General features: G+C 37.7%; 1 long non-coding RNA gene across 2 annotated transcripts in view; it reads right to left on the bottom strand.

Annotated features, from left to right (window-relative positions):
• Positions 1–13,019: 13,019 nt before the first annotated feature.
• LOC122207780 overlaps positions 13,020–18,774 on the bottom strand; it is an 85,325-nt gene continuing 79,570 nt past the window's right edge. For both annotated transcript variants that reach the window (XR_006197020.1, XR_006197014.1), the window contains exon 3: positions 13,020–13,187. This is a non-coding gene — a long non-coding RNA (uncharacterized LOC122207780). The remainder of the gene's footprint in view (positions 13,188–18,774) is intronic.

The raw sequence follows: 18,774 nt of genomic DNA, 5'->3' as shown, positions 1-18,774 counted from the left end.
ATAATCTTGAAAACTAACCTTACCAACATCCTAACCAACAGGGAAAGATAAATCAGGTTATCAGTAGATCTCTCACAAAAACCTGGCAGGCCAGATGAGAATGGCAGGATATATTCAACATGCTGAAGGGGAAAATATGCAGCCAAGAATACGTTATACAGTATGGTTGTCATTCTGAACAGAAGAAGAGACAACGAGCTTCCCAGACAAACAAAAACTAAAGGAGTTTGTGGCCACTAAACTAGCCCTATAAGAAAATTAAAGGGGTCCCTTTAAGTGGGAAAGAAACACCAAAACCAACAAAAAACTAGAAAGGAACAGAGAAAATCTCCAGAGACAGTGACTGTACAGGTAACACAATGGCACTAAGTTATCATCTACCAATAATTACTATGAATGTAAATGGACTAAATGCTCTAATCAAAAGATATAGGGTATCAGAATGGATTTAAAAAAATAAGACCCATCTATATGCAACTTAAAAGAGACTCATTTTAGACCTAAAGACATCTGCAGATTGAAAGTGAGGGGATGAAGAACCATCTATCATGCTAGTGGAAGTCAAAAGAAATCCAGAGTAGCTCCACTTATATCAGACAAACTAAATTTTAAACCAAAGATTGTAACAAGAGATGAAGGGTTTATATCGTAATTAAGAGGTCTATCCACCAAGAAGATCTAACAGTTGTAAACACTTATGCCCCCAACTTGAGGGACATACATATATAAATCAACTAATAACCAATATAAAGAAACTCATTGAATACAATAATAGTAGGGGACTTTAACACCCCACAGTCAACAAGAAAACAATGACTTTGAATGATACACTGGACTGAAAGGACTTAACAGACATGTTCAGAACACATTATTTTACAGTGAACACGGAACATTCTCTAGAATAGACTAAATACTGGATCACAAATCAGCCCTCAACCAGTACCAAAAATTGGGACCATATTAAGCATATTTTCAGATGACAACACTGAAACTTGAAATCAACCACAAGAAAAAATTAGGAAAGACCACAAATACATGGAGGTTAAAGAACATCCTACTAAAGAACTCCTAGCCAGACTTATCAAAAATAAAAGAGAAAGGACCCACATAAATAAAATCACAAATGAAAAGAGAGATTACAACCAACACCACATAAATACATATAATTATAAGAGAATAGTATGAAAAATTATATGCCAACAAACCGGGCAATATGGAAGAAATTTACAAATTCCTAGACACATACTAACTACCAAAACTGAAGATGGAAGAAACAGAAAATATGAACAGACTCATAACCAGCAAAGAAATTAAATCAGTAATCAAAACTCTCCCAATAAACAAAAGTCCAGCCTTTCTAGGAGAATTCTACCAGACATTTAAAGGAGAGTTACTACCTCTTCTTCTCAAACAGTTCCAAAAGAGGAAATGGAAGGAAAAGTTCCAAACTCCTTCTATGAGGCCAGCATTTCCTTGATTCCAAAACCAAAGACCCCACTAAAAAGAAGAATTATAGGCCAATATCCCTGATGAACATGGATGCAAAAATTCTGAACAAGATATTGGCAAATCAAACCCAAAGTACATTAAAAGAATTATTCACCATGATCAAGTGGGATTTATTCCTGGGCTGCATGGTGGTTTAATATTTGCAAATCAATCAATATGATACATCACATTAATAAAATAAAAGCTAACAAAGAATATAGGAGTGCTGATTTGAAGGGGCACAGGCACCCCAATGTTTATAGCAGCACTATCAACAATAGCCAAAGTATGAAAAGAGCCCAATTGTCCATCAACTGATGAATGGATAAAGAAGATGTAGTGTGTGTGTACCCATGTATGTATGTATGTATGTATGTACATTGTATAAATATACATACACACAATAGAATATTAGTTGGTAATCAAAAAGATTACCATTTGCCATGTTGCCATTTGCAACAACGTGGATGGAACTAGAATGTATAATGCTAAAGGAAATAAGTCAGTCAGAGAAAGCAAGTATTTTATGATTTCACTCATATGTAGAATTTAACAAACAAAACAGATGAACAGAGGCGAAGGGAAACAAAAATAAGATTAAAAAAATAGAGAGGGACAATGTCACTCATCATCAAGGAAATACAAATCAAAGCCACATTGAGATACCACCTCACACCAGTCAGAGTGGATAAAATTAACAACTTAGGAAACAACAGATGCTGGTGAGGATGTGGAGAAATGGGAACCCTGTTGCACTGTTGGTGGGAATGGAAACTGGTGCAGCCACTCTGGAGAACAGTATGAAGTTCATCAAAAAATTAAAAATAGAACTACCATACGACCCAGCAATAGCACTACTAGGAATTTACCCAAACAATACAGGAGTGCTGATTTATAGGGGCACATGTACCCCAATGTTTATAGTGCTTTTTATATAAAATGGAATACTACTTGGCAATGAGAAAAAAAAATGAAATCATGCCATTTGCAGCAATGTGGATAGAATTGGAAGGTATTATGCTGAGTGAAATAAGTGAGTCTGAGAAAGACAGATATATTTCCACTCATATGTGGACCTTGAGAAACTTTACAGAAGACCATGGGGGAAGGGAAGGGGATAAAAAAAGTTACAGAGAGCGAGGGAGGCAAACCATAAGAGACTATTAAATACAGAGAACAATCTGAGGGTTGATGGGGGGTGGGGGAGAGAGGAAAATGGGTGATGGACATTGAAGAGGGCAATTGTTGGGATGAGCACTGGGTGTTGTATGTAAGCGATGAACCACAGGAATCTACCCCAAAAACCAAGAGCACACTTTACACACTGTATGTTAGCCAATTTGAAAATAAATTATATTAAAATAACAATAATAATAAAATAAAACAAAATAAAATAAAATAAAATAAACAGAGAGGGAGACAAACCATAAAAGACTCTTAAATACAGAGAACAAACTGAGGGTTGCTGGTAGGGTATTGGGTGGGGGATGGGCTAAATGAGTGATAGGCATTAAGGAGGACACTTCTTGGGATGAGCACTGGGTGTTATATATAAGTGATGAATCACTAAATTCTATTCCTGAAATCATTATTACACTTGGTAACTAACTTAGATTTAAGTAAAAAATAATAATCAAAAGAATAGATAAATAACCAAAAGGAAAAGAACCATATGATTATCTCAAAAGATGCAGAAAAAGTATTTGACAAAATACAGCATCCATTCTTGATAAAAACCCTCAACAAAGTAGGGACAAATGGAGAATACCTCAACATCATAAAGGCTATATACAAAAGACTCACAGCTAATATCGTCCTCAATGGAGACAAACTGAAAGGTTTTTCCTCTATGGTCATGAACAAGACAGGGATGTCCACTCTCACCATTGTTATTTAACATAGTACTGGAAGTCCTAGCCTCAGCTCTCAGACAACAGAAAGAAATAAAGGCATCCAAATGGACAAGGAAAAAGTCAAACTTTCACTATTTGCAGACAACATGATATACTACATAGAAAACTCAAAAGACTCCATCAAAAAATTACTAGAACTGATACACAAATTCAGCAAAATTACAACATATAAAATCAACGTACAGAAATCTGTTGCATTTCTATAAACCAATAATGAATCAGCAAAAAGAGAAATCAAGGAATAAATTCCATTTACAGTTGCACCAAAAACCATAAGATACACAGGAATAAACCTAACCAAAGAGACAAAACATCTATACTTTGAGAACTATAGAACACTAATAAAAGACACAAAGAAATGGAAACAAAAGTTCCATGCTCATGGATTGGAAGAACAAATATTGTTAAAATATCTATACTACCCAAAGCAATCTACACATTTAATGTCATCCATATCAAAATATCACCAGCATTTTTCACAGAGCTAGAACAAACAATCATAAAAATTCATATGAAACGTCAAAAGACCTCAAATAGTCAAAGCAGTCCTGAAAAAAGAAAAACAAAACTGGAGAGATCATGATTCCACACTTCAAGCTATATTACAAAGCTGTAATCATCAAGACAGTATGGTACTGGCACAAAAACAGACACATAGTTCTGTGGGACAGAAAACAAAACCCAGAAATGGACCCACAACTATATAGTCAACCAATCTTCAACAAAGCAGGAAAAAGTATCCAATTGAAAAAAGAAAGTCTCTTTAACAAATGGTGTTAGGAAAACTAGACGGCAACAAGCAAAAGAATGAAACTAGACCACTTTCTTACACCATACACGAAAATAAATTAAAAATGGATGAAAGACATAAATGTGAGACAGGAAACCATCAAAATCCTAGAGGAGAAGACAGGAAAAAATACCTTTGACTTTGACTATAGCAACTTCTTACTAGACATGTCTCCAGAGGCAAGGGAAATAAAAGCAAAAATGAATTATTGGGACTTCATCAAGATAAAGAGCTTTTGCATAACAAAGGAAACAATCAACAAAACTAAAAGACAATCTATGGAATAGGAGACGATATTTACAAATGACATATCAGATAAAGAGTTAGCATCTAAAATCTATAAAGAATCTATCAGACTCAACACCCAAAAAATAAATAATCCAGTTAGGAATTGGGTAGGAGACATGAACAAGTATTTTCCAAAGAAGACTTCCAGACGGCTAACAGACACATGAAAAGTTGCTCAACATCACTCATCATCAGGAAAATACAAATCAAAACCACAATGAGATACCAATGAGATATATATTATATATACATACACCATGGCTTCCTTCCATGAGGTCTAGACTAGATCACAGAATGGACACAGGAAGGGATTGATGAATTGGAAAAGCAAATAAAAAAAGAGGAACTGGGGGAATTTAAATGTTTTCTTGGCATAAAGAAGATATTTTGTATGAGTATGGAAGTAAGAAATCAGGAAGGACATGAAAGTATGGTTGAGGTATAAATACTGACATTTAAGACATCAGAGATTGGGTTCCTAGGGTATCAATCCTCCAGCCTTGGAAGTGGGTTGAATCTAGCACATTATTAATTAGAATATGCTATATGCTATCATTTTATAAGGTACTAAGAAAGAAAAAAAATGAAGATTATTAAGGTATAATACATTCTTACCACAACTTTTTATAAAAAAAAAAAACCTTTAAAATTTTAGATGCAGATTTTTTCACATATCTCTCCTATACATTTATTTAAAAGGAAAAATATATACTTATAATAAATTGTTTAAGGCATTCCCCAAATTTTTTCACACTGGATGTAGCTCTGTTCAAATTACTTTTTGACTCATTGATGGTCATGTTTTTCTGCACATTACTGTCCTTTGTGTCATTAAGAGCAGCATTTGTCTCTCAGGCTTTCTTTCAAGCCCTTTACCATGCAAACTACCAATTTTAATACTAGCACTTTTTTTTTCTTTTTTAACTTACCAGAAAGGGTAATCAGAAAGTTCCCAGACAGGAGCACCTGGGTGGCTCAGTCAACTGAGTGTCGGACTTAGGCTCAGGTCATGATCTCACATTTTGTGAGTTCAAGCCCCACTGCTGCTTTCAGTATGGAGCCTATTTTGGATTTTCTGTCCCGCCCCCCCCCCCTCCTTCCCCACTTGCACTCCCTCTCTCAAAAATAAATAAACCTTAAAAAAAAAAAAAAAAGTTCCCAGACAAGAGCCAGGATTCACACTCCTTCCTCAAATTGTCTTTAAATGGTCTGTGGCTGGAAATGTTGAAGGCTTACAGATGTCCCATCATGCCCTAAAAAATAATAACCAAGTCCCTAAACTTTATGTGAGTTTGTTCTTTAATTATTTGAACATATATCCAAATTACATTAAGAATTAACATTTTTGGTGATTTATGCACAGCTACAAGCAGTCAATATCAGATTACATTAAGCCAATCTTCTATCAATTCAACCATCATCCATCCATATTCTTAAATCTTTGAGGAATATCTTATTCTTAGATATTGTTTCGTGGACTAAATTAAATATGGCTAACAACTTCTGGCCTCTGAAATTTTACATATTATTACAGTAATGTGATGCTTTTCCCTACCCATGATCAAGTTCTTTATCTCTCTCATACCTCTAACATAAAAATTTCTAAACATGCAAAAATTATTGAGACTTCATTTTCCATTTGATTTAATTTATACTTTTTTCCTCAGTTGAATCACATGTTGCTGAAAATTAATCTGCTTCCATTCAAAGTTAGAAAAATTTTCTCACAAATTGATGTTTAGTGATGCAGTGCCTTAACCATCATCTTCAACACATAGCCTCCTGTGGCTTTAAAAGTTCTTTTCAGGTATTCTGAGAACTTTGACAATTTTTCCATCTTTATTTGCATATCTAAGCATGGGGCTGGCAATACTTGTATATATATCTCAGCAATAAAATATAACAGTTTTTTTTTTTTTACATTTATTTATTTTTGATAGAGACAGAGCACAAGTCGGGGAGGAGCAGAGAGAGAAGGAGACACAGAATCCAAAGCAGGCTCCGGGCCCTGAGCTGTCAGCACAGAGCCCGACGCGGGACTCGAACTCACCAGCCGTGAGATCATGACCTGAGCCAAAGTCAGACGCTTAACCGACTGAGCCACCCAGATGCCCCAAAATATAACAGTTTTATCTACTCATGGGAGTTTTCCTTCCTTAGGTCTTATCTTGGCTCTTGCTGTTCAAGTGAATATGGAATTGTTATCATGCCTCCAACTACAAATATCCCCTTAAGTAATATTAAATGTACATGCTGCTGCTCTGTTTCCATGTCTATTTGGGTTCATAATGTATCACTTTAATGGCAACTATCAGCATAACATTTATTAAGGTATTTAAAATAACAATCAAACCAACACTGTACATAACTCAATTGCAGCAACAATAATATGAATAGCTGTGGCCCAGTTTGTTCATGCAATGACAGGCAATGCCAACTGCATCACAATTCCTGCCTGGCCCACAACAACTGTAAAACTCCATCCATTTTAAGATTGATCCCAGTTTTTGAAATGCAAAAATGTACATTTGAGAGCCAATGAAGTATGGTGATAGGGGATTTTGGGTGTTAGTAAGTCTGGGTGTTAGTAACTGTCTCCACAAGGATGTTGAAGTGGTCTCGGATAATGGTGAATCTTGAGATGGAAAGGCCACTTACACATTTAAGCACCCACTTCTCCATTTCCATTTGTCCTTTTCTGTAAACATAGGGGTAATTCAAATACTAATGCCATTTGTTGCATGATTCTTATATGTCAGGCATTGTTCAAAGTGCCATATATGCATGAATTTCCACAGCTCATGTTTAATCTTTACAACAACCCAGTGAGGTTGGCACCATTATCATCCAAATTCTTCTGAGAAAACTGTGGAACAGAGAGGCTAAGTAACTTGCCTATGGTAGTAAGTGGCAGAATCTGGATTAAAATCCAGGTAGTCTGAATGTGAATCCATAGTTTGACCATTATGCTTCTCTATTCATACCTTCCCATGTTTCCCAGCAGGATCAATAGATCTGCTAAAAGAAGTGCCTTATGCCCCTCCAGACCCTTTATTATTGGCACCCATCTTCTATCCCATCCTCTGTCATGCCTACCTGTGGTCTCAGGTACAGTGCAATGTAATGGCAAAAACAATAAAAGCTAACATTATAATAGTATGTACTTTATAATTTATAAAACATTTATATACATCATGTAACAACCCTCACAACAGTTCTGTCAGGAAGCTATGATTTCTCCAATCTTACTAAAGATATAGATGTTCTATTAAGGCTAAGAATAAGTACCTATAATGAGACAAAAAATTCAGTGGATGAAATAGACATTTGTCTCTCTCATACGTTATAGTATGGAGCTTTGGAGGTGCAAACTGGCAGGGCAGCTAGAGGTCATGAAGACATCTTGAGATTCAGGTCCTTCCATCTTATTCATCTGCTATCCCCTATGGGTGTTGTCTTCATCTACACCATAGAAGCTGGGTCATCCTGCCCCACTAATACAAGGAGAAGGAGAAAGAATGCATGGTAGGCAATTTCCCCACACATCACCTCTCCTTACATTCCACTGGAGAGAACTTAGTCATGATACCATACCCAGCTATGAAGAAGGCTGAGAAATGTGGTCTCTAATTGGGCAACCATGTGCCCACAAAGAAAGAAGGAAAGATTTTAGAGTACAGCAGATGCTCAGAAAGACTATGTGAATTTCCTAAGGGCACTTAGCTAATGAGTCAGAACTCAAACCCAGCCTTCCAACTCCAGACCTAGGAGTTGATTTTCCTACACCAGAACACCTTCATGATGAAAACTTAAAAGACACCTTAAATAGCATCCCTACCCAATTTACAGAGACTAAAGTCAATCCTGTTTCAATTAAGGCAAGATGAGCAGCCTAGGAAACATGTCCACTCTAAATGGGCAACAAGAGTCCCTGAGGATCAGTTTTTCTCAGAGGTCCCAGCAGAGATGACAAGTAACACAGTCACATTACACCCTCAATGACTTATCCAGATCCTTTTCTTTTTTACACCATTTGGAATGCCAGCTTTTCTGTTATTTCTGTTTTCTCTGCACGTCTGTAGCTCTTGTTAAAATTTGCTAGTAGATGGGATTGAAAAGGAACAGCTTATCTGAGCAGCTGTTAGTCAGCGACAGGCGGCACCTGAAAGCAACATTATGACGTTTTTGGAATGGGAGATTTGGAGGTGAAGAGAGACAGGGAAGATTTTGGAACCCTCAGACTAGCACTAAATAAAAAAAGATTTGAGGTACACTAAGATATGTAAATATTTAATGATGGTTAACATATGGAAGCCAGTAATGTCTGGGTAGAATGCACTGAGATACATCCAGTGAGAACTTTACAGAGGAGAAAGATGATGTGTCATCATTAATGTGACCTTTCATCTTTTCTCTTAACTGGGTCCTGCCCCTCTTGGATCACTGAAGCTCATCTGCCCTGAGCTTGCTCTTGCTCTCTCATTCTCTCGCTCTCTCTGGGCTTCAATCCCCTGGCTTCTAGGACTGACTGCAAATGACCGCTGTCATCACAGCATGACACTCCAAAGAAAAAATGTCACCTGTCCTGACATTGCATTTCACCCAATAGCAGAGCAGTTTTGTATGTATATGGCATTTTACATGGTACAAGGTTGGTGGTGGTCAGTGCAGCACTGGCCAGGTGTCTTGTGTAGACATAGCCCTCTCCCTTCCAGGGCTCATCTCCACTTCAGGGTCTCTTCAAGGTCAGGAATAAGAACTTAGTGACTAATGCCTCTCCACCCAGTCTACAGATGGAAAAAGAGGCCCAGAGTGGCGGAATAGCTAGACTTACCTCTTTGAGTGGACAGACTAGAGCAGCACCTCTCGAACTCTGAGAGCACCTGTGCACGTGAAGTAGCTGAGATTCCAGATTCTGCACTAACAAGTTCCTAGTGTTTGCCACCCTGATCCTTATTCTTTGTGCATCACTCTTCATTATGCCTACTTCTCAGTCTGTTGAATGAACTCCGTATTTCATAGAACTCTGCATTTCAATTCTGTGACCAAATGTGATTTATAAATATGAGGTGACATGGGAAGTCATTCTAGAGTTAAGAATCTAGTCCTTACATTCTGATGTTAACACTCCAAAGCTTTCCATTCACTCCAGCTTTCCTCAATCATTAAGTGAGTTTTATGAAGATGTTTTCTTAGTCTAGACCTAACATACATTCCGAAAATCTGAAGTTAATTTCTTTTGCCTTCATTTTCCTTAGGAAATTCTTACACATATCAGTGAAAGTCTATTTTTAACTATTAGGGAGGGGAACAGAAGACAGTTCTTATTCAGGATTAATATTCCATTTTATAGTTTTGAGTTTTTAAGCCACATTTAGTCATGTGGATAATTTGCCATAAGAACTTTATTTCCTCCAATTGCTACAGACATCTTAAAGCACACAAGTTCCTTATCTTCTATTCAGTGTGTTGTTGTCACTTTGATCCCCTAAAGTTCAAGGACATTTTTTCAATGTCCATTATGAGGCAGCTGGGAGATCCTAGTGGTTCTCAAGGAGCACCTTCTAATCACAGAGCCTGCAAGGTGACTGATTTCATAAAACAAATGTGCTGCTTATGACTGAATTGTAAGTCTGGCTTTTCAAAGCACCTACAGGTAATTCACAAACAGTCTCATTGAAAAGTGACATATCTGTTAAGATAAATTGCCCTGAAGATGAGACAGTATACCCTCTCCACTTCCCCTCTGTATCAAGAGGAGATTAAAACAACAGTAACAGAAAGATATTTTCTCAACATCAGTTTAAGATAATTATTACTGACATTGTATCATATATTAATTTTTGTTATCCAATGAGAATTAACTTTCTCACCCCTGGAAATATATTGTGTAATGCCCCTTGGTTTCTTTAAAATCAAAAGCTTTTTTCCAGGCAATTTCATCAGTATATTGTGTTTATTTACCCAATTTCTTCTCTGTTTCTATTTCTTAAAGTTTCTTAAGTCACACCATCTATTATTAGAATATATTTTACTAACGTTCTAGCAGTGACGTGGACATTTCTTTATCCTTTAACATAATGATGTATGATTCAATGCAGGCCATACATATCTGAGCACCCACGTAAGCAAAAAAATATTGTTTAGACACTGTGTAAACAAAGATCGTTAATGACAAATGACTCCAGAAAACAACAGCCAATCTTCTGCCTATTTCAGTCATCCATTCATTCCTTAAAAATTTTTTGAATGTCTTTCATGTGACTGACACTGTGAAAGTCACTTGGATATCAGAGATAAATGGGGCATGGTTTCTACTGTCAAGATGCTCAAGGCTTATTTTTTTAATTTTTTAAAATTTATGTATTTAAATTCAAGTTACTTAACACACAGGGTAGTATGGGCTTCGGGAGTAGCATTCAGTGGTTCATCACTTACATATAACCCAATGCTCATCCCAACAAGTGCCTTCTTTAATGCCCATCATCCATTTAGCCCATATCCATACCCATCTCTCCTCCAGCAACCCTCAGTTTATTCTCTGTATTTAAGAGTCTCTTATGGTTTGTGTCCCTCTAAGAAACAAAACTGATGAACACAGAGGAAGGGAAGGAAAAATAAGATGCTCAAGGCCTATTAGAGAGTAAGACTATTAAAGACAATTGTCCTTCAGTGTAATAAGTGCTATTGCAGAAGAATTCAGTGTTCCTGTGGGATTACACTGAATGATCATCTAACTAACAAGGTCAAGGAAGTATTATACAGAAGACACTTGAGCTTGATTAGTAGGATTTAGCCATTCCTGGAGGGAGAGAAGAGGAAATGGGCATATCTGACTTGGGGGATAGCACCTGAAAAGGTCAAGAATTTATGGAGGCAATATACATGGACTTCAGGTGCATCTGAATGGTTGGGAATAGAAAGTGACAAAAAGTGAAAAGTGATGTGCCTAGAGAAACATTGGAAAGGGGACAGAGAAAACTCAGTTCCAGTCTTTCCAACTCCAAACACTGGTGCTTCTACCATACCAAGCTGTTCAGAGCAACTATATGAAAAGCCATACATGCCATACATTCTGTAGGAGGCTGGAGGAAGCGGAAGTCACGTTAGGTTGGCTCAATCATGGAAGGGTCTATAGAGTAAGAAGAAACTTCACTGCATCTGATTCATGTTGAACAGTTGGAAAGTGTCATGGTGTGCATGTTCCTGGGTCTTTTTTATCCTTTTCCGACTGGATCATTTCCAATAGCATATAATGGGCTCAAGGGATTACCATCTTAAGAAAACCTTCCTTGGGGAACCTGGGTTGGTTAAGTGTCCGACTTTGGCTCAGGTCATGATCTTGTAGTTCGTGGGCTCAAGCCCCACATTACGATCTATGCTAACAGCTCAGAGCCTGGAGCCTGCTTTTTATTCTGTCTGTCTGTCTGTCTCTCTCTCTCTCTCTGTCTTTGTTCCTCCTCCATTCATGCTCTCTCTGTCTCTCAAAAATAAATAAATATTTTAAAAAATTTTTTCAAGAAAATCTTCCTTGACCCCACATCCCACACCCCCTTCCACTCTACCTTATTTCCCTGCTGTTCTTCCTGTGTGATTTTTTGCAGGGTCTTTTACACCAGAGAGTCTCCATGTCCTTACCTCTAGTTCTATCCTCAATGATTCTAGTCTGGCTTCCCACCATCAACCTGAAGAAGCATCTCTTATCAAGGTCATTGATGCTGCCATGGTTATCCCACTAGTCAATAACATTTGAAATAGTGACCACTCCTTCCTTCTTGACCAAATCTTCTCTCTTGCCTCCTTTGACATCCTTTCCTGGTTTTCCTTCTATTTCCCCTTCTACTCTGTCAAACACCTTCCCTATGCATCCTCTAAATGTTGAAGACCTTAAGGCTCAATCTTTGGCTCATTTCTCCATTCTCTACTCTCTCTTCCTAGATAATCTCAACAATCCTTCTGGAGTTAAATGTGTTATGCTATTGACTCTGAAACTTGTACCTCTAGCCTACACTTTACTGAAATTGGAGGCAAGTGTCTAAATTCTTACTTGATGTCCTCACCTGACTATCCCATAGGCAATTCAAATTAATGTCTCCAAAACAGAATTCATCATCTCCCCACTTGTCCTCTATTTCTAGTCTTACCTATCTCTTTAGCTGTTCACCCAGGAAAATCATGGAGAGTAAGAAGGAACAAAGGAAGACAGGAAGCAACCAGTTTATAAAGGACCAATGATGGAAAAGATGAAATCTGGGATTAAAGATGGTATATTAGAGGGGCACCTGGCTGGCTCAATTGGTTAGGTGTCCAAGTTCAGCTCAGGTCATGACCTCACGGCTCCTGAGTTCAAGTCCTACTCTGGGCTCCATACTGACAGTGCAGAGCCTGCTTGGAATTCTCTCTGTCCCTCTCTCTCTCTGCCCCTTCCCCTTTCATGTGTGAATTCTCTCTCTCTCAAAATAAAAAGGCTATTTTTAAAAAGATTATATGTTAGATAGACTATCACCAGCTGCTTTAACAAATAAGTCGTAAAATTCTAGTGACTTAACACAAGAGAAGTTTATTGCATACTTATGGCACTGTCCAGGCGTTTGCCAAGTGTCTTCACGTGGTAATTCAGGACATAGTCACCTTCTGCCCGGTGGCTCCACCATCCCCTTGGACCTCAGAGTTCTTTGAATCTTGTCAGAGGTCCTGAGAAGAAAGGGCTGAGAATGCACAATCATTTCTTAAAACCCCAGCTCAGAAGAGAAGCATATAACTTCTGCTCATATTCTATTTGGAGAAAACTAACCACACAATCCTGCTTTGATTCAAGGAGACTGGGAAGAGTAGTCTCCAGCTGGACAGTTGCCCACTGTGGAAAGGGAAGTACACATGTGTGGTGGTTAGCTAGCTGTCTCTGCTACAGCCAGATAACCCACGGAACCCAGAACTGGGGCTTATCTGAGGAAAAGTAAAGATCTAAGGAGAAATTACAAATACAGTGAAAAATAATTTTCATGTGAAGCAAGAAAAGAGTATTATATGAGGATAGAGAAGAGAATTGAGATGTTACGATACTATAAAATTTTTACGAGAGGATTTCTTATACCTTCCTTTGTAAGTTAACCTGAAGCTCCTGCTCTCTGGACTCCTACAAGCTATATTTCTTTAGGATATGAAAAAGTACAATCTCTCCATGAGACTACCATGGAAGAAAAACTGAAAACTGGATTTCTACTAGCTCCTGCCAGTGTTTTTAAACGAATGAACACACAAATATGTTCTGACAGTTGCAAGAACAGGATAAATAATGAAGTAGATCCAGAAAAAGATATTGTCAGCTAATTGTTCTCTGCTACTTTCTTACGTTCCCTTGGATGTCTGTTACAAATGAAGTTTTTAGTAAATGTAGTTTTCAAGGTAGCCTGACATCTTACCTAGGAATTTGGCAGCCCTGTGTAATGAGCTGCCAGAGAATGGGATGGCAGGTAATGAAGAATTGAGTGCTCTAAACTCTCTTCCTCCTCTTTGACTTCATGTTCTTATTATTAAGAAGTGGGTCATGAACAAGAAGAGAACTTTATTCAAGTGTCGTGACAGATCAGCTGCCAAAGTATATCCCTGGGTTGGAAGAGACAGAAAATCACAAAGTCCTGCAGGGCATGGATCATAGAGGGAATATCAAGGTCACAGACAATAGCCAGATTGGCAGCCATAAGCCTTTCTCCTTCTGAGAAGTTTGGCTTTCCCACAGAATCAATGACCTGGGATACTGGCTACACCAGAATAGAGAACATAGACTGGAAAGAAATGGGTGGTGTCATGTCAGGTGGAGATCAGTAGAGTCCCAAACTATGAAATACAAGAGTCTAAATCCTCCTCAGGACAAATATTCAGGGGATAATATTCTAATATGATGCTTTGTAACTTGTTAGAAATGAAAAATAAACAGCTGGTGGCACTTTTCCATAAGTCAGGTGGCTGTGGGACATGTTCTCACCCACTTAGTTGCCAAAAAGACTTCCAACTAGGTTGCCATGGAGACAACCTAGAAATCAAAGACATGACTTAAATTATTAAAATCTACTAATCCAAGAAGGAGAAACTCTGACTGAATAGGTTTTCACTGAGACTGGCAATACTTATCTCAGGGAAAATGAAGAATTAAAATCTTTTTCTACATTGTTTATGAGCTGTGACACCAGGTTTATATCACTGTATTCACTATTAGTTTAGACATAGAGATTTTTATAGCACAGTAAATTCTTCTTTCAGTTTATCAATGTATCTATGATTTATCATGTATATTAGTCTCACACATAACAAATGTGTTAATCAATGCCCCCCCAACAAATAATCTATGTTCTATCCCAGTTCAATGTCAGAAGATGGCATAAGAATAATTCATTGGTAGGAAAATCTGCCATTTGACTTGTGATGCTCGTGGCTTGTGACTTAAATACAGTCATGAACATAAAACAGCTTTTGCACAGAAGGCCACCCTGTTCAAAGTCTATCCCCCAGGAATCTAGAGAGCATCTAGATAGAATTCTAGCATTCTAGGGCTTAGGTGTTCAGTGGCACTGAGATGAGTTAAAGGACAATGTCTACCACTAAACACCCTTGCTTAGGCCAAGTAGAAAACTTGATGTATTAGATAGATGGTACGAACTTGTATCTTCCCAAATCCCTCCTACTTAAAATTGCCTGCCTCACTAGTATAATAATCTCTGCCCTTCCTAACAACTCAACCACAAAACATGATCTTAGAGTCATTCTTTTGCTTTAGACAGCAAATGTACAGCCAGTGTCTCCAGAGGAATAAGGAAACTCAAAGAAACCACTTTGGTTGTTGACAGAGAAGACAGACAACCACCAAACAGGTATTGTGGACCAAAGCAAATCCTTGTAAGACTCATCAAACAATAATGGGTGAACAAGAGGTTCTCCTTTCAGAGAGGAAAGGAAGGCAGAAGTGGCATGAAATTTAAGGAATACTTACCTCCTAGGTCTTCTCTCTTAGAAATAAAATGGCACCTTATATGAAGTGGAAATTAACTAAATTTACTAAAAATGAAGGGATTCCATTCCTCTAGCATCCAATTCCTCTTCCTGACAGTACCTTCCTCTTTCTCCTATCCTTTCCCCCATATTCTTAACCTACAGTTGTTTCTAACCACCACTGCAACAAACTATAGAAAAGAAAAAGATAATAAATAATGGAAACTGCCAATATCGATTCATCCTTTCCTCCTCACTTAGAGAATCCCAATTTTGTTTTGGGAGGCAATATGACCACTGAGAAATATTCATCTCCTCAGACTCTATTCCACTGTGGAACACCATGGAACATAGTTCTGGCCAGTAAGATGTAAGCGGAGTAGGGAAGCTCTTGTTTCCCTGGTAAAAGTATTTGTTGGCATAATCCTTCTCCTCCTGCCCTTTCTTTCCTCCTTTCTTATAGAATGGAAATACTGTATTGAGTATTGAAGCTGTATTGAGCAAAAGGTTAATAGAACTTTGTTATCATCTTATATCAGGAATAGGAAAACCATGGCCCAGGGGTACTAGTGGGGGGCTAGAAGGTGCCTTGGTTTTTAAAGTTTCCCTTGAGGACCCAGCTTAGACTGCAGACTAATTGTTATGTAAAAACAATAAAGCTCTTTTGATGAAGACATTATGTCTGTTTTATGCCACTAAAAAGTAATGTTGTCCAATATGCCATGGCTGTTATTTGACAGTGTGAGAATTTCCATGAGTGGAGACACATTTAAATATCAGGGAATGATGGAATAGATGCCCAAAGGTACATGTCTATACCATATCAGGAGCTGTGGCTTAATGGCTTGGCAGGATTGTCAAGGATTTGGAAGGAAAAAGGTTAGAAAATTGGTGGCTAGGAGGTCTAGGAAGGAGGTATGTAGACAGCTATTTTTGAATAGACACAGAATGTGAAAAATATTTTGTCCCATGTGAATGATCTCAGAGGATTTTAATATACAGGTGGTTTGGACAGCCAATCCATAAAGAGTCATCAGCCTCTTTCTCCAGCCACCCCTACCATTGCCCAACAAGCTCATGAACAAAATGGCCATGGCAGCAAGGATGGAGGTTATGCATGGGCTCAAAACCACAGGTTTCCACTTGCCAAAGCCAACCTGGCTTCAGCTACTGCTGAGTGCCCAATCTGCAAACAGCCAGCAACTATATGAATGGATTCAGAAGCAGACCTTCCTACAGTCAAGCCTTGAGATGATTACAGCCCCAGCCAACAGCTTCACTGTAACTTCATGATAAACCTAGAGATAGAAACATCCAGCTAGGCTGCTTCCTACTTTCTAATACACAGAAACTCTGATATAATAAATGTTTATTATTTTAAGCTGCTAATCTTGAAGTAGTTCGTTACACAATAGTAGATAACGTATATTTAGAGTGAAAAACACTGTGACCAGAGAGTCCCAGATAACCTAGATGTGATAGTGGTAAAGAACTCCAAGAGATATACTCAAGGCTTTTTTTAATTTTAGTTTTCTATCTTGGTACTTTTTTTTTAATTCTTACATTATGTGACAAATAGAATCATGCCTTATGGCTAGAGTTAAGTAGCTGATTTCCAAAAAATGAAATTTCTTTTTTATTATTTCCTCAGAAGATTCTATCTGGATATTGACAGCTTGGAGAAAGTTCCCCTTAAGTGCCATCTCTTTCACCTGTCAGCTGTCATCCAAAGCACCATGATGATGATAGGAACTTATAAAAATAAAAGAGAGAGTGGATGATCAGAGTCATAGAAACAGCTGTGTGACATCTCTGACGCAGTAATAGCCAAGAAAAATGAAAATTTATAATGGCTATGAGAGTTAAAATTGAGAATTCATAAAACCATGACAAAACCAGAATGAATAGGAACATCTCAGCTTCTAATTCTTTCTCACTCTGATTGATTTGCCCTTCCTGTAGAACAGAGTGCAGCCACCTCTGAGTGACCAATGGACTCTGACATGAAACCAAACCCGACTTCCACAGATCTTTTAATCAGGAATAATTTTTATTCGTGTATCGGTCCCCAGCCAGCTGACACTCAAAGAGCAACCACAATCACTTTCAATGGATTTATTTCCAGGTATAAATCTATGTCTTTTTAATTGCATTTTTGTTGTTGTTGTTCAGAAAAAGATTAATTCCGTGACCTTGCAATATAATTTTCCTCTTTGATTTTCTAACAAAGAAAATAGGTCTTTGGAGAAATCATCACTATGGACAAGTTTCTTTTATCAGAAAGCTATTTATTCTCCTTTCTCTCCTATCTAGTAAAGATACGGATCTTGTACCTTAGCTCTAGAACTACAGTCCTTATCTCAAGTCTTTAAGATTTAATCTATTTCATTTTCTACCTTAGGTCTGCAATTATTCACTACAAATCACTTGCAAATAACCTTTGGTTACTTTATCACTTCTGGATGTCAAGAGATCACTGCAATTTTTACCTCAATATTATCCTATAGGAGTTAAATTTTAAAACAATGTATGATCTTCACTGTGGCAGTTGTCACATCTCCTAAAAGAATGTGTTAAACTACCCATTGGCATGGTTTTCAGATCTAGGGACACCAGTTGCTCGTGAGCTAAAATCTCACGAGCCAAGTAATGAAACAATCATCCTTACCCATTTCCCTAGTTAGTATTTTCCGTATTCAATGGAAATTCTGCCCTCTTCTTTCTGTCTTCCTCTAAGCAAATGATTAAAGACAAAACACTGACCTTGGGTCTCCAAGACCCAGACTCTCCAAACTTCACCTAATGTCACCTGACCTTTTTCTATTTAAGATTGGTTGTAAGGCCCTAAAATTACACAACCAGCAAAGGCAGACACAGCATTAATAATTAAGATAGGAAACCAAGCTAACAACATTGCTTCAAAGTTTGGGAAAATGTCTGAGATAGGAATCACAGGAGAGGGAAAGCACTCAAGAAATGTAATTTCTTACCATTTTATTTAGCTTATGCATATAAATACATGGTATATTCATTCCGAGTTTGTAGTAACAAATTACTCCAATGTTGGTGACATCAAACAACAGAAATTTATTCTTTCACAGTTATGGAGGCCAGAGGTCTGACATCAAGTTGTCTTGGAAGTTGGTGCAGGAGCATCTTTCCCTGCCTCTTCCTGCTTTTGATGGTTCAAGGCATTCCTTGGCCATCATTCCAATACCTGCCTCTGTGGCCCCACTGTCTCCTTCACTTTTCTGTGTCTTCTCTTCTATCTGTCTCAAATAACCCTCTTTGTCTTGCAATTGGATTTAG

Source organism: Panthera leo, chromosome A1, assembly GCF_018350215.1.
Source record: "Panthera leo isolate Ple1 chromosome A1, P.leo_Ple1_pat1.1, whole genome shotgun sequence".
NCBI classification, from domain to species: Eukaryota; Metazoa; Chordata; class Mammalia; order Carnivora; family Felidae; genus Panthera; species Panthera leo.
The sequence above is the reverse complement of the archived record's forward strand: the minus strand, read 5'-3'. Positions and strand labels throughout refer to the sequence as shown.